This window comes from Cornus florida, unplaced genomic scaffold (assembly GCF_030987335.1).
Source record: "Cornus florida cultivar Cherokee Brave unplaced genomic scaffold, ASM3098733v1 CherokeeBrave_3.0.0_Hap2_Chr07, whole genome shotgun sequence".
Taxonomy (NCBI): domain Eukaryota; kingdom Viridiplantae; phylum Streptophyta; class Magnoliopsida; order Cornales; family Cornaceae; genus Cornus; species Cornus florida.
In genome coordinates, this window is record NW_026775577.1 from 2,064,996 (window position 1) to 2,080,415 (window position 15,420).

General features: G+C 33.1%; 1 pseudogene; it reads left to right on the forward strand.

Moving 5' to 3' along the window:
* The first annotated feature begins 3,337 nt into the window (after positions 1-3,337).
* LOC132267543 (phytoene synthase 2, chloroplastic-like) overlaps positions 3,338-15,420 on the forward strand; it is a 101,482-nt pseudogene continuing 89,399 nt past the window's right edge.

Below are 15,420 nucleotides of genomic sequence, written 5' to 3' on the forward strand. Positions count from 1 at the left end.
CTACCAATAAGTAGGATTAGGGTGTTTGAAATCATTATTTTATAAATAAGATAATTAAAATAAAATACCAATAAATAAAGTCCAACTAAAACAAAAGCCCAAAATACTTATAAGTAAAGTTCAACTAAAATAAAATAACGAATTTCCATTTTTATTAGGGGAAATCATATTAGTATTATGATACGGATCAACAACTAAATCATTTAAATCTAATTTGTCTTATGTATTTATTAATTTACGATCCTTTTTCTAATTCCTCAATAGTTCATATAATAATAGAATTATTATGATTAGAGAATTATCATGAAAGGGCCGAAGAAAAGCAAAGCGGAGGGGAAGATCCTTTTTCTTGGCTGGTGCAACACCTTCTTCTCCAACTTTTGATTTTTATTAAACTTTTTATAGTGAAAATACCTTTTAGTTATTGTGAAATTTGTTTTATGAATTTTCTCTTACAAATATTTGTTTAAAGTTATTTTCTAAATTTATTTATCCCTCTTAAGTTTGACACCTTATTCAATTAAACGTTAAAGATTATTTTTCAGTTTTATTGAAGCAAAGTCTGACACTTTCTTCTTTTGGTACTGTATTATTAGATTTCATACTATTTTATGATGTTCTGAATTTTTATTTTATTTTATTTTAATTTTTGTATAATATTTTGATTTTTTTAAAAAAAATAAAAAATTAGCGCCAAAGGCAAATAATCAAACTATCTCAATTAGTTGCATAGGCAATCCTTCTCATTCCGTTCTTATTTTATTTTTTTTACTTCTTATGCATTATTTTAGTCAATTTTTTGTCCCGAAAAAGCAATCTTTGTAAATCAATTTCGGTTATAAAATATGTGATTATATATATATATATATATTGTGTGTTGGTATAATGTTCTGATTTTTTTTATTATTATTAATGTTCTGAAAATATGCTATCTCTTTCCTCATTTTATTATTATTATTTTTTAATCGTTAATTCACCTTCTTTCCTTTTATCTTACAACTCTTTTGATGACTAGAACTCTTCTCTCGTAAAAAATTAAAAAAAAAAAAAAAAAAAGTCAGAAACAAATGATGAAATACTTCTTTAAATTTGAACAGGCGACCTTGAAATTTTGCAAACCCACACGAATTTGTCAAATTATACAGCTGATACTTTATTGTTAAGTCATATGTATATGGTATACAAGTATTCAGTTGGGCCTCCATTTAGGCTCGTTACCATCTTTTTGGGTTGTATTGGCCAAAAGGCCCACCTCTTGTAATTATCCATTTATTTATAACATTTTGCTTAAAATTCCACAAAAAAAAAAAATATTCAGTTCATGATATGTATATTAATTTTCTTCCGTGTTGTTTGATGACCATAATTGATGCGTTGATAAATGTTATTATTGGGTGCAATGTTTCAAATCTTGGTTGGACCTGAGCTATTAATTAAGGTCTTGTTTGGGAGTTTCCTAGAGCCTTAAAAAGTCCTTTCTAAAAAGATTCATGATGTTTGGCTATACATGTGTAAAAAAAAAAATCTCGAAAAGCCAATGGTCAAAAAGTCCATTTCAAAGAAATAAGAAAATATTGCTTTTGAATTATTTTACTAATTTGCGTATGTATTTTTCATAAATTGACAAGATTATCCTATATTATTTCTTAGTCATTTGTTCCACCACCGCCACCTTCAGTCACTGCTAGACCTTCCACCACCACCACCACCGCTGCCATTGCCGCCGCCACCTCCACTATCACCTTCCGCCACCACCACCGCCACCGCCACCTCCACTATCACCTTCCGCCACCACCATCACCACCGCCATCATTGCCACCGCTATCTCAACACTTTCAGATCTAGGACTTTAATTATTGGGCCCTCCAAAGCTTTACTGTATCAATCAAAGTGCCATTGCCATTAGCAATAATCCAATTCTCCACTGTAGAAGCAAGTACATTGAAATCAAGTATCATTTCCTCAGAGACAAGGTTCAAAAATGCCTTATTGATATCACTTATATGTCCATTGAGCACCAAATTATAGATATAATGACCAAACCTTTTATTCCTCAAAGATTTTCAACCCTTAGAGACCTTCTTGGGTTGTTCCACCTCCTTCTTGAGCTTATATTGTTGGTCTTTCTCACTTTTTGACCAAAAAAGGGAGAAAATGACTGAAATAGGGGATAGTTTTATCCTATAAGATGTTTTTGTTTAATGTTGATACATTAATTTAATGTTGAAATAGCATTTATCAGATACTCAAAGCTAGTATAAGACCAGTTCTTGTTTACAGGATTACCGAATAATTATCCTGAAGATTAAATGCAGGTTTGCCCTTCTCATTGATAGAAAGACTTTAATAGACTTTCGAAATTTAAATAATTACAATGATACCCAATTCTCTTGACAAATTTGCCCTTCTCCTTTCCCATAAAATATTCTAGTTATATATATAGAGAAGGGAAAGTGAGAGAGACATAGCTGTCCTTTTTGAAATTCACTTGTCTCTCTCTTTTAAATGAACTTCTCTGTGTAAATGAATATATACATGCAAATACAGCAATAAGGAGCTCAGTGGCATTTTACTACATTTTAAACCTCCTTTAGCTACTTGATGTCAACAAAGAGATCAATGTAATTAGGCCATATTTCGACCACGGTGTAATTAGGTCAAATTTCAGTGGTGTGAGTGTAATTTACCCTTTTTACATGTTTATTCGGAAATAATGAGTGTTAAGTAGAGGCTTTAGTGGGTATTTGAAATGAAATTCTAGCCTCCCGTATTCAAAATTTTGATGACTGTTTTCATATGCAATCACACAAGAAATCACACAAGAAGAGTCTGCTTTTTAATTTTAACGGTGAACCAGAGTTTTCTTGTCAGTACTATTTATAAAACACTCCCTATATCAAATTCATTATACACTGTTTTTTTAGTGAGTTAAATTTGACTAATTTCAAGCATATGATTCTCTAACCGCTCTACCCGTTTCAAGAATCTTTGATTTTCGGAAAATTAATATTCCATTCAACTTGCGATAACAAGAAATAATCTGAAATTTTAATTGTAGTTTGATTTGTTTTCCTGATTCCTGTAATGACTACCAAAACCTCTACCATTAAATCCATTTAAGACATAAATAGGGTATTGTAATACGTAGTTATCCATCTTATAGGATGTGTTATTAACCATTGTGCTTCTTACGACATATTGATATAAAATTTAGGACATGCATTTTATTGCCTTTAGCTTTCTTTTTCTTCTACTTGAAAAAAGAAAAAAGGAAAAATATACAGTATTGCAATTGTCATAATGGTGTTTACAGTGTGGATTTGATGTAGAAAAATAAATGTCTTTTCTTCTATTTCTTATGATTTTCTTTGGTTATACAGTGTGGTGTAGGAGGACAGACGAGCTTGTTGATGGGCCTAATGCATCACATATAACACCTAAAGCTTTGGATAGGTGGGAGTCAAGGCTGGAAGCTAGATCTTTTTCAAGGACAGCCATTTGATATGCTCCATGCTGCTCTATCAGATACAGTTGTGAAATTTCCTGTTGACATTCAGGTTAGAAATTACTTTATAGTTTTTGCATAATACTAAAACAACCAAGCTGCTCTAGGCTATAACAATGTGATACTGTGATGATAAGACTCCTTTATTACTCAATTTTTTTGGGGGGCAGGCCAGTCTAAAGCCTTATTTTACTCCATGTTATCGTCTTATGTGTGATACCCCTCGGATCCGAGACACGGGTTGATCAGGCCTAGGCCCAAACCCGAGGGATATCAAACAATTAATATGTTATAACGAACACAGATTACTCCAATGAAATAAGAAGAAATAAATAAAAGCTGAAAGGAACTAGAAATAAAATCCTTTATAATTAAATACTTAAAATTCCATAATCCAAAACTCCATAAGTTTAACAACTCGGGAATTCATCTCTAGTGGACCCCTAATAAAAATCCCAAACTAAATGAAAGTAAAACTGAAGATAAAATCCAAATCTAATATCTGGAAAGAAATCCTACGTTGTCGGTAGAATGGAAGATCGTCTCTGCTCAGCACGAACAAGCTCTAGACTGGAAATGTCCGATACCTGAAAAATGATGAGTGGGTCAGGCCCACATGCAAAATCTATACCAATACTACCCAAGCAGAGACCCGCTACGCATGTACATCCTAACCAATCCAACAATAGCTAATAGTCCGTAGATAAATATATATATAATCACACTACAGGACTCTCACTGGACTACAGGCCCGTCTCAACCTGACTAGTAGGCACCATGCGAAAACGCACCCAAAGGTGGCATAACTACCTAGTCCTAGCAGGGTACACATCCAACCATCATAGCCAGCTATGCATCCCAATGCATATACGTTCCCTAACCAACAACTCTGAGACTCAGGCTCATATCGTGGCACCATAAAAATATATTTAAATTTCATTCCAAACCAAAGTGCCACTCAATTATTTATTGATCTGACACAAAATATAGGTAGGACTTAACTTTTGTAGTTAATCCGTCCCTTAATCCAGAGTAGGTAAGACTTAGCATTTTTGAGCTAATCCTCCTAGTATGACACCGTCCTATACCGGTGCATACAAACCATCCATCCAGTATTGATAATATATATATATGATAGCATAACATATCAATATCAACATATCCAATCATAAGCATAACAAGAATGTTTAATTAGCATGCTTGTTCCATACATCCAGTACTTGATTCTCTGATAACTTTTTAAATGCAGAAAAGAAATATAACCATCTTGTAACTCACAATAAGCATAATAATAATAACAATAGTATATACATGCTTACTTGTAATTACTCCACAACATCCCACAAGTTGACATAAATAAATTCTTGGTAACATCAACTGGTTTCATATTAAGTATTAACTGAAATTATATTAGTTAATAGGCTTAATCCCATACCACCGATATATGATTTACATATCAAACTCCTAATTCAATTGCTAATTTAAAATTAATCAACTTGAATCATCTACAGAATTTCACTCATGTAAACTTCCTTAAAAGTGTCTTACTGTCACTTATAAATATATATAATCATTCTGTAATCTAATAAACTTAACTTAAATTACATAAACATGATTTAACAATATTACCATTGCCAGATAAATTGCAACACATAGGGTTATGCACTTAAAATCCTCTGCCTCCAAGAACAGTTCACAAGTTCACCTGAAACTATAACGGTTTAAATCTACCGATTTCTTTGAAATTTATTTTGCATCATCACACCTTCAGAAATTTCTAATAGGACTTAGATGCTACTGAAACATCCCTGCATAGCTCCTAATAGCATCTGAAAACACCAAATTCTGAAACCCGTAGCCAAAACCATCACTGAAAAGGCGAAAAACTGAAACCTGTTGAATGAGCCGGCTCCACACAAAGTGGAGCCGCCTCCATTCTATGATAAAGCCGGCTCCATCATGATGGAGCCTCCTCTAACTTCCTAAAGAACCGGCTCCATCCTTAGATTGAGCTTGCTCAATCATTTAATGGAGCCTGTTCTATTCCTCCTTCCCCTGTGCGTCTTCTTCTTCAGTTCCGGCGGTGTCCGGCATCTGTATTCCTCCAACTAAGTTTATTACTGATTAAAACTAAGTCTTAGGGAGTTTCAAAGTTAATTAAATTCATAACTTATTAACCAAATCATATGGAACAAGAATTATACAAACAGCTTCTAAGTGGATTAAAATCCATACAAGAATACATACTGTTTCAGGTATCTAGCCCTGCGACCCAGATTAATTTTAATATTTCCCACTATGTTTTAGAACTATTAAAATTCTTAATCCATCAACTGACATCATTAAAATCATGAATTAAGTAAAACAAAACAGTAAAACAAACAACACTGTAAAACGAACAATTTAACAGTTCATAAACATATGATTATTAAACAATGCAAGCATGCGAACCAGATTTATTTTAATCCTTATTTCATCCTGAGATTGTGTCAGGGATGCAAAGAACACAGGTCAAAGAGGTAGAGCTAGTTATAAAACTTGCCTGTGAGACTCGGTTCAGAAATCTCAACGTCTTTCTTCTAAGTTTTCCCGGCGCCCCTTTGGATTTCCTCCTCTCTGTTTCTTCTGTCTCCACAACGTGGTTAGGGTTCTAAACCCTTGACAGCCTTATACAGATATATTTATAGGTTTATAAGTTTACACAAAACCCTAGTTTAATTTAAACCCTAAACTAAATCCTTAGTCGGCCCATATGAAACCTAATTAATGCTTAATTATGTCGGCTACATACGTGACGTCTAAAAGCAAAACCCTTAATTAATCCTACTAACATAAAACTCTACTTATAGAAAATCCATTTATACTAAAATTAAATCATTTAACAATTAATTCAATTTCAAGAAAAAAAATAATTAATTCTATTTAAAGAAAACAATTACATTCAATAATTAAAACCCAATTAAATAACCAATTAAATAAAACAATCAAACAAAAACAAGTCATTTAAATAATTCACAATGAAATCAACAAATTCACAACTAAATCAATAAAACACAATTTAAATAATTAAATAAATTCCAGAATTATTCTTGTTAAATTAGGGGTATTACATTCTTCTCCCCTAACAATAGGAATTCCGTCCTCAGAATTCGCTCTTACATTCTTCCCGTAATTTAGGAAACTGCGAGCGAATGACATCCTCCCGTTCCAAAATAGACTCAACCTATCCACAATGACCCATATGGAACTATGCCCCTTGAAAGAATTGGGCAGTCCTTCTACAAAATCCATAGATATGCTCTCCCATTTCCACTCCGGAATCGGTAGTGGCTGTAGAGCTCCCGGCGGCCTCTAATGATCAATCTTAACCATCTGACAAGTACTACACTAAGAAACAAAAAGAGCAATGTCCCTCTTCATACCTGCTCAGCAAAACTGCCGCTTCATATCTTGATACATCTTATCGCTTCCTGGATGAATAGAAAACTCAGAGTGGTGAGTCTCAGTTATTACATCCTTCCTCAAATCATTAGCAGAAGGTACCACTAACCGTCCCTTGTACCTCAAACCTCCATCAGCCCTAACATAGTAAAATGGAACCTCTCCAGAAGCTATCTCTGCAAGCTTTGTCAATGCATTGCTGATCCGTGAGTTGTGCTTGCAGAACTTTGCGAATGAGTTATGTTTGCAGAACTTTGAGACGATCTTTGTCAACGATTTCCACCTGCACGGTCATAATTGGGATGTGAAGAAACATTGGTCACGGCATATTTCCGGTGGCTATTTTCTTTTCTAAGGCACCTTATCAATTTGTTCCCAAGGGAACCTTTCCTGTTAGTAAGATTATTGTAAAATATGCCACATCTTGTTCAATTACCCACATGTTGTGCTTTCATGCCAAAAAAAAAAAAATTTGAAAAAGAAATAATAATGGCGTGGCACATAGTTAACCCTTGGATGCATCTTTGGAGATGCTTATAGCTGCTATAAGAACTTTAATTGATAGGGAAATGAATATGTGCATTAGGGGTTAAAAAAATGCTTTTAGAAACATATTGTACATTTTAATACAAGTTGCCATCTATCAAATATCATTTATGACTATATACATGTGAAGCTCACTGGACGGGAGCATGCGGCAAGGTTTTGGTGTGAGTTACTTGTGCTCACAATTCTCAAATCGTTTGAGTGTGAAAGACTAAAGTGCTATAGGTTCATCATCCGTTTTGAAGTTGTGATGATCATGAACTTGTAAACTCTATAGTTAAATGTGTTTAGTGGAGTCCTCGAGCAGCCCCTTTTAAACAATGACTAGTCGATTGAAGTTTAACATGCATCAAAGCACTAAGCACCAATATGTTGATGTACTTACCTGATTGGAAGTTTTTTTTTTTTCCCCTCAAATTCTAGCAAGTTTAGAAGAGATAAAATGAATGATATAAATAGTTTTAAAAATGTGTGGTTGATTATAAACCCTTAAATTTTCTGTTGTCACCTATATAGTAATCAAAACACAAACCAAATAAATGGATCTGTTAAACACAAATCACACCAAGTCCTTCAATTTGAACCTTAATTATCATAACAATAATAAAAATAATAGTAGAATTATAAAGGATATATTTTTAACTTTTAAAAGTGATGTATACCCATACATATTTATATGCAAAGAGAGCAAATGAAATCCTTTCAGTAATGATGTAAACGTGACAAAATTAAATAGCGGATACTCATAAAATAAAACCTCCAAAGAGTCTTAATGAAATAGGTGACATAACAACTTTTAAAAAAAAAAACGCTTTCTACTAATTAATTACTTGAATATATGTAGAGTGATACTTCAATTCCTTGGAATATTGTATCTTGCATTTCTTGGGGTGATCACCAAACATTGATATGCCTGCTGCTGTTGTAGTTGTAGTGTTATCGGAAGGAAATACTACATTCACATCCTTACAAGTGAACCTCATATTCAACCGTTTTTTAGGATATGACTTTGCAGTGAGCAGCACAACATCATCTATGGTCACGGCAAAATTCATCACACCACAATTTTTTGACCAATCCGCCACCAAAATATCATCGTTGGCCACCGACACCACATTTAGGGATCTTTCGTCCTTCCCCAACATTAGTAGCCGAGAGATTAGCCTCCTTGTAGAAGATCGAAGCATTAATGGCTTCTTCGTGAAAGATTTTTCCAAACCTGTTAGGTTTCGAACATTGAAAGTCGCATTCCAACTTATCAAAATGACGTTGTTGTCGAAAGGATAAGGATGGGCCGCAGAGGTGTTGATCGGAGAGGCGGATAGTGACTAAAGATGAAATATCGGAGGGCGTGGTACATAGTGTTCGGTTAAATAGATGACGGTAGTGTACACGGAACCTAAGAAAATTCCAATAATAATAAAGCAGCCTAGTGTGTGTTTGTCAAACTGGGGCGGCTGCCTGGGCAGCGCATTGGAGGGATTAGAGGTGTGCCGGTTGTCGACCTTGGTCGGCTGCGCATGAGAGGATTTAGGGGTGTGCTGGGCGGGTGGGGCTTCCACATCCAAAGGGTAGACGGCAGCCATGTTAATTTTGGCCTGCGGGACAGTCAACGCAGTATTTGACTTAATATATGTATAGATACGTACAAGGAAGATATATAGATATAAATAGATGTTTGATAAATGTACAAGAAAAGAATTAGTGATGTTTGATAAATGCTACAATAGGTTGTTGGAAGTTTTTTTTTTAATCCAAATTCAAGCAATCTTAAAAGAGATAAAAGGAATAATAGAAATAGTTTCCAAATTAAATTACATAAGCATTTGAACCATAATTTTTCCGGTGTCTCCTATATCAATCAAAACACGATTCAATCAAATAAACCGAAACACAAATCACATGAGAGTTCAATTTGAACTCTAAGAATTATAATAGCACAAACCTTAATTATATCATGTATCAAATACGAAAATGAAGAAGAAGAAGAGGAGATAAAGAGACCACTGGCCGGACCTCCAGCGACGTTTGTGAGACGGTGGCAGCAAGTGAAAGTGAAGGAGTTTGAGACTAATGTATTGGGAAGATTATTAGGGGTTTTATTTTAACAATATATGGCTTAATGTATCAAATATTGATTAGAAGACGAGATAGTATTTTATTTATCGTTAATGTGGATTTGCTACCAAAAAACAGTTATTGGATTGGAATTTGTAACTGTACATGTTTGGAACAAATTGTTATAGAAACCCCAACCAATCTTCACTTTGACACCTAAACAAATGTACCACAAATATATAAATTTTGATGGTTGACCGGGTCATTAACCATTTAGTAACTAAATAAATGTGAAAGCCTAATTTAATTTTATATTTATATGTCAAATGATGATTGGTTGATAGACTGTGACTTCAAAAGTATGAAATAACTTCTAATTTTTTTCTTATAATAATGAAATGAAAAGAAAAGTTTTAAAAAAATATGACCGAGGAACAGGGGACTCCCGGGGGGGGGGGGGGGGGGGGGGGTTGACCAGATTCTGAAGTTCTATTGGTCCAATAACTAGAAAATAAATAAATAAATAAATAAAAATTGTCAACTAGGGACGTGCAAAGTTATTCAATTTGAAAAACTTGTACATGCAATTATCCCCTTCCATCTTTACCTTAATTATGTCAACAATGAATATGAAGCTCCATGCATGCCGAAATTTATTGTCTAAAATTTAGATAATATATTTTTTTTAGAGGGTACATTGTACACTAAATACATAATAATGTGTATATATATATAAATTAGTGTTTATGGAATATATATGTAGAGAGAGAGAGATGTATGAATATATATAGCGAGAAACATATTTTTGGCATGAGAAAAATTAATAAATTACATATATAAAATATGATAATGAAACAATTTAAGATTTTTTTTTTTTTTTAAAGAAATATACGAGTATACAAGGGATAGGAGAAATATCAGGAGGGACATTTTTATATATTTTCAATATATATATATTATAGAAAAATATATGTAAAAAAATAAGGAAAGAAAAAAATTCAGGGGCACGTGTACTGCCTCTGTCCCCTGGGATCGTGTGTGACTGTCAGACTTGTATCCTCCAAGTTAAATATTTTCTAACTTATTCTAAGTTGAATTCGCTATAGATTGAACATTTAAAATCTATCTACTGTTGTTAAACCACGTCAACAATTCGAAAAAAGTTTGAAAACTGCACCGTTTTGAGATAAAGAAAAATTTATCAAAGTTTAAAAACTGCACTGTTTTAAATTATGAAAAATTCACACCATACTCTAACTAACGTTTACTGTTAACTCTCCCTCATATTTTCCAAAAAAAAAAAAATATCCTCCCTCCTCATTCTCCTCTTTATTCTTATCTTAAATCTCTTTTAACCACATCTTTTCTATATATATAGGGTTTTTTGTTGTATTTTCATAACTTCATCAATATCCATTTACACATTCATTGGAATAAGCAAGAAGACAGAGAGGGATGATCTTTTTTTAGAAAAGATAAGGGAGAGATAACAACGTTCGTCAGAATATGGTAATTTTTCTTAATTTGAAAGGTACAATTTTTAAACTTTGGTAATTTTTCTTATCTCAAAATGGTGCAATTTTCATACTTTATTTAAATTAGTTGATGTAGTTTAACACCTAGATAGATTTTAAATGTCAACTGTCAATTTATAACGAATTTAACTTGGATAACTTAAACTTAGATAACTTAAAGAATATTAAATTAGAGGATCCAAGTGTCACATTTTTAAGTAGTTGTAGGGGTGAAATGTTAATGATGCAATTTTGTGCTATTCAAGCAAACTATTCACACTCATACATACACTACATTCGTATTTGCGTGCACGTTTTCATTAATGATGAATAGCTATGTGAAAACAAAAAAAAGGCATGGCACATTTTTAACCCTTGGATGCATCTTTGGAGATGCTTCTAGCTGCTGTACGAACTCTGAATGAGAGGAAAATGAAAAAAAAAAAAAAAAAATTTGTGTTCTACTGAGCCTAATTCTAAGATTCATTATATTGCACATTTTAATATAAGTTGTCATATGATCTTGGACACAAAAATCACAAATGGAAATGGATCATCTCCAATAATTTTTGTTTTCGAGCGTGCATGTAAGGGTTTAAAATATGTTTTTAGAAAAATATTATACATTTTAATACAAGTTGTCATCTATCAAATAGGAGTATTATTTATGAGTATACATATGTGAGACACGGTGGGCGGGAGCAGATCTGTGAGAGGCAAGACTCTGGTGCGAGTCATGTGTGCTCAAAATTTTCATATTGTCAAGATATGAAAGATTGAAGTGCTATATGTAGGATCATTATCTTTTTATGAGACAACGTGTTTTAAAATCGTGATGATCGTAAATCTATTAAAACTCCTTAGTTAAAGGTGGTAAACTTAGAGTAGTACCATAATGGGTGAAAATCTGCGACAAAAAAGCCATGTATGGTATAATATAGTATAAGTCCATTAACAAAAGGACGAACTGGTCATAAGGCACAAAAGGAGCCCAACAAGAGGCTCGTATAAAACCTATCTAGGTAAACAGTGAGAGGCCCAAAGAACAAGCATATAGAATGGCCCAAAATAAATTGGCACGTTTCAGCTTATGCACTTTATCTGTTTGATGAGCTCCCTTTCTAAATATAAAGTCAATTATCAAAGGACAACTGGTCTCTATATATATATATATTAAATGAAAATTCAAATTAGACCTCTCTCTAGGCATTGTGATTAGGGTGATTGTTAGTTTATTATATAAACAATCCTTTAAATGGAGATGAGATGATGACCTGATTGGATGATGATAATTTTGCATGAAATTGTGTCTTAAAATTTAAACTATTTTTTCTCCAATTCTACTTCCAAAATACCAATCTGAAGAGAGCATAAATTTATTCGCAATCTAAGACCAACAAAATACAAATGAAGCGAGAAGATGAGTACAACGTTCTACAAATCTCACTATAATTCAAGAGAGGAAGGAAAAAAAAAAAAAAAATTCAAAAATTGTGATTATGGCTTTATATATATATATTCTTTAGTTTTCAACATAATATACATGAAACAAGGAAATATAAGAAAGAAAACCAAAAACCTTAAACCTTAAACTCTGTTGTAGAACAGAATCTTAATGAAATAGGTGACACAACAATCAAATAAAAAAGTTTTCTACTATATATAAATAAATATGCTAATTAATTAATTAATCAAAGTTATTTAGAGTGATACTTCAATTTCATGCAATATTGGATCTTGCATTGCTTGGATTGATCATCCAACATTGATGCCCTTGTTATAGTTGTCGTCGTGTTATGAGAAGCAATTACGACATTCACATCCTCACATGTGACTCTTATATTCAGCCATCTGTCAAAATAGTATGGTTTTGCACCAAGCCTCACAACATCATCTATAGTCACAGTAAAATTCATTAAACCACCACTTTTTGACCAATCCGCCACCAAAATATCATCATTGGCCAGGGACACCGAGGTAGCCTCTAGGAATGCTTCGTCCTTCCCCAACTGATAGAAAGGTGAGATAGTAGCGGTGGACGACGAGAGTTGACCTCTTTGTAGAAGAGGGAAGCATTAATGACTTGTTCATGAATGATTTTTCCAAATCTGTTAGGTTCCGAACATTGAAAATCGCATTCCAACTGATCCCAGTAGTATTTACTCGTGAGGTCATGTTGAATGTAGGTGAAACGTTGATGGAAAGTGAATGAAGATGAAAGATTGGAGGGCGTGGTACATAGTGATGGTCTAAATAGAGAATGATGAAGGTAGCTCCCAGAGTGATAGAAACGTATGCGGCAACGTCTAACTTGGGTGGCGCATTAGAGGGTTTAGAGGTGTGCTGGGCGGGAGCCGGTGGAGCTTCCACATTGAAAGGGTAAACGGCGGCCATCTTAATTTTGCTCGGGGCGGCACTGACACGGCCCAAAGCTACTTGATTCTGCTGATCTTCCATTGCTTGATAAAATTAATCTATCACAGAGAATGGAATACTTGAATGAAGGTAACAATAACACATAACAACTACTGTAATATAGAGCGTTTTAGAGAAGAATATATGTATAGATACATACAAGGAAGATGTGTATATATATATAACAATAAAACTACAAGGAAAGAATTAGTGATGGTCTCAATTTTGTTCTAAATTTTTTAAATCAGATTATGTTTACATAAACTTTTGAACCATATTTTTTCTGGTGTCTCCTATATCAATCAAAACACAATTCAAACAAACAAATTGAAACACAAATCGCACCAGATCACATGAGAGTTCAATTTGAACCCTAAGAATTATAATCAAATACAAATCAACCAAGGTGAAGAAAGAAATTAAAGTAATGGCACAAAATAAATATATACTGAAATACTGAAACACTGAAACTCTTTGCAACATTTAATAATAATATAGATATGTTCAGATCACTTTCACTGATTTTGTTACATATATCTATATATAGATTTTGTGACCAATTAGGTGTGGTCAATATTAAATACATGGGGACGCTTTTGTCCACGTAAAATAAATAATATTCATATAGACTTGAGGCGTTGAACAAGGATGATTTTGTAATTTTAAGTAGTTATAACAACTGGGTCATAATTGGCTGACCTCATTTTTACACAATTAATGTCAATTATTTCATTTCAATTAGAGAAAAGAAGCATGCCATAATAAGTATATTATATACGAGTATAATGAATATTTACATGGGTATAGGCCCACTGACCATAAAGGCAACAAAAAAGAGCCCAACAAGAGGCTTATATAAAACCTATCTAGGTTAACAGTGGAGGCCCAATCAACGTGTTACATATAGACTGACCCAAAAGAAATTGGCACATTTAGAATGGCCCATCAACTTATTCATAGTCTAAAAAAGATTTCTACTATATATAAATAAATATACTAATTAATTAATTCATTTGTTAAAACTTGCCTCGCAATGTGTAAATATGTCTCATTTTCACACTCTCTTCTTGATCTCATGATTTTTTTCAAAACGCATGTAAAAAATTATCCAAACGTGGACCTCATCTATAAAATAGATTCTCCTACACTAGTGATAGTATTATAAATCAATTATATCTTGAGAAAAATGCACCCATTAAAACATTTCTCATTATCTATACAAACAAGTTGTGAAAATAAAACTTTATAATGCAATTTGAGGCACTTAATTAATATTATTGTTTACTAATAAGGTGATTGCGAACAAACTAAACCAACTTGTGTCATTGGAATAACGGTATATATAAAATATAAAAGTCATTACAACTCTGATTATAAAAATTAGAAATGAATTAAATTTTACAATACTATTACATGTGTATATAAATAAAGATTTATATTTATAATTGTATTCTCATCGTACACCGTGTCCTATTTTTTCTAAACATTGAACCCGTAATATTATATTCATATCCCGTATCCATATTACATAGATCAGAGACCAAAAATTCAAAATTATATTGCATTTCATTTTTTTGAAAAGAAAAATATCATTTTCACACAAGATGCTTTATGCCTCAATTAGAAATGTCTAATCCTTCCATTATAGTTCAATCACTCGCCAGCTGTGGGACCCTAAAAAAAGTTGCAGTTGCCAACTTCATTTGAATCAAAACGTTTCGACGGTGGAAAATCATCCTCCATATGTTTCTTGCGCAAATCGAGTGGCTAGCTTGTGTAGAATGGGGTCCACCAAGTGGAACACTACACTTGATCTTTTCTGCTGACATGGCACTAATCCGTTAAGGGCCCAAGACAACACCCCACTCTTGAACTGAAGAGGACAAGAACAAACGGAGCATCCGATATATAGTTGGTTTCCTACTGACAACCTATTCACCA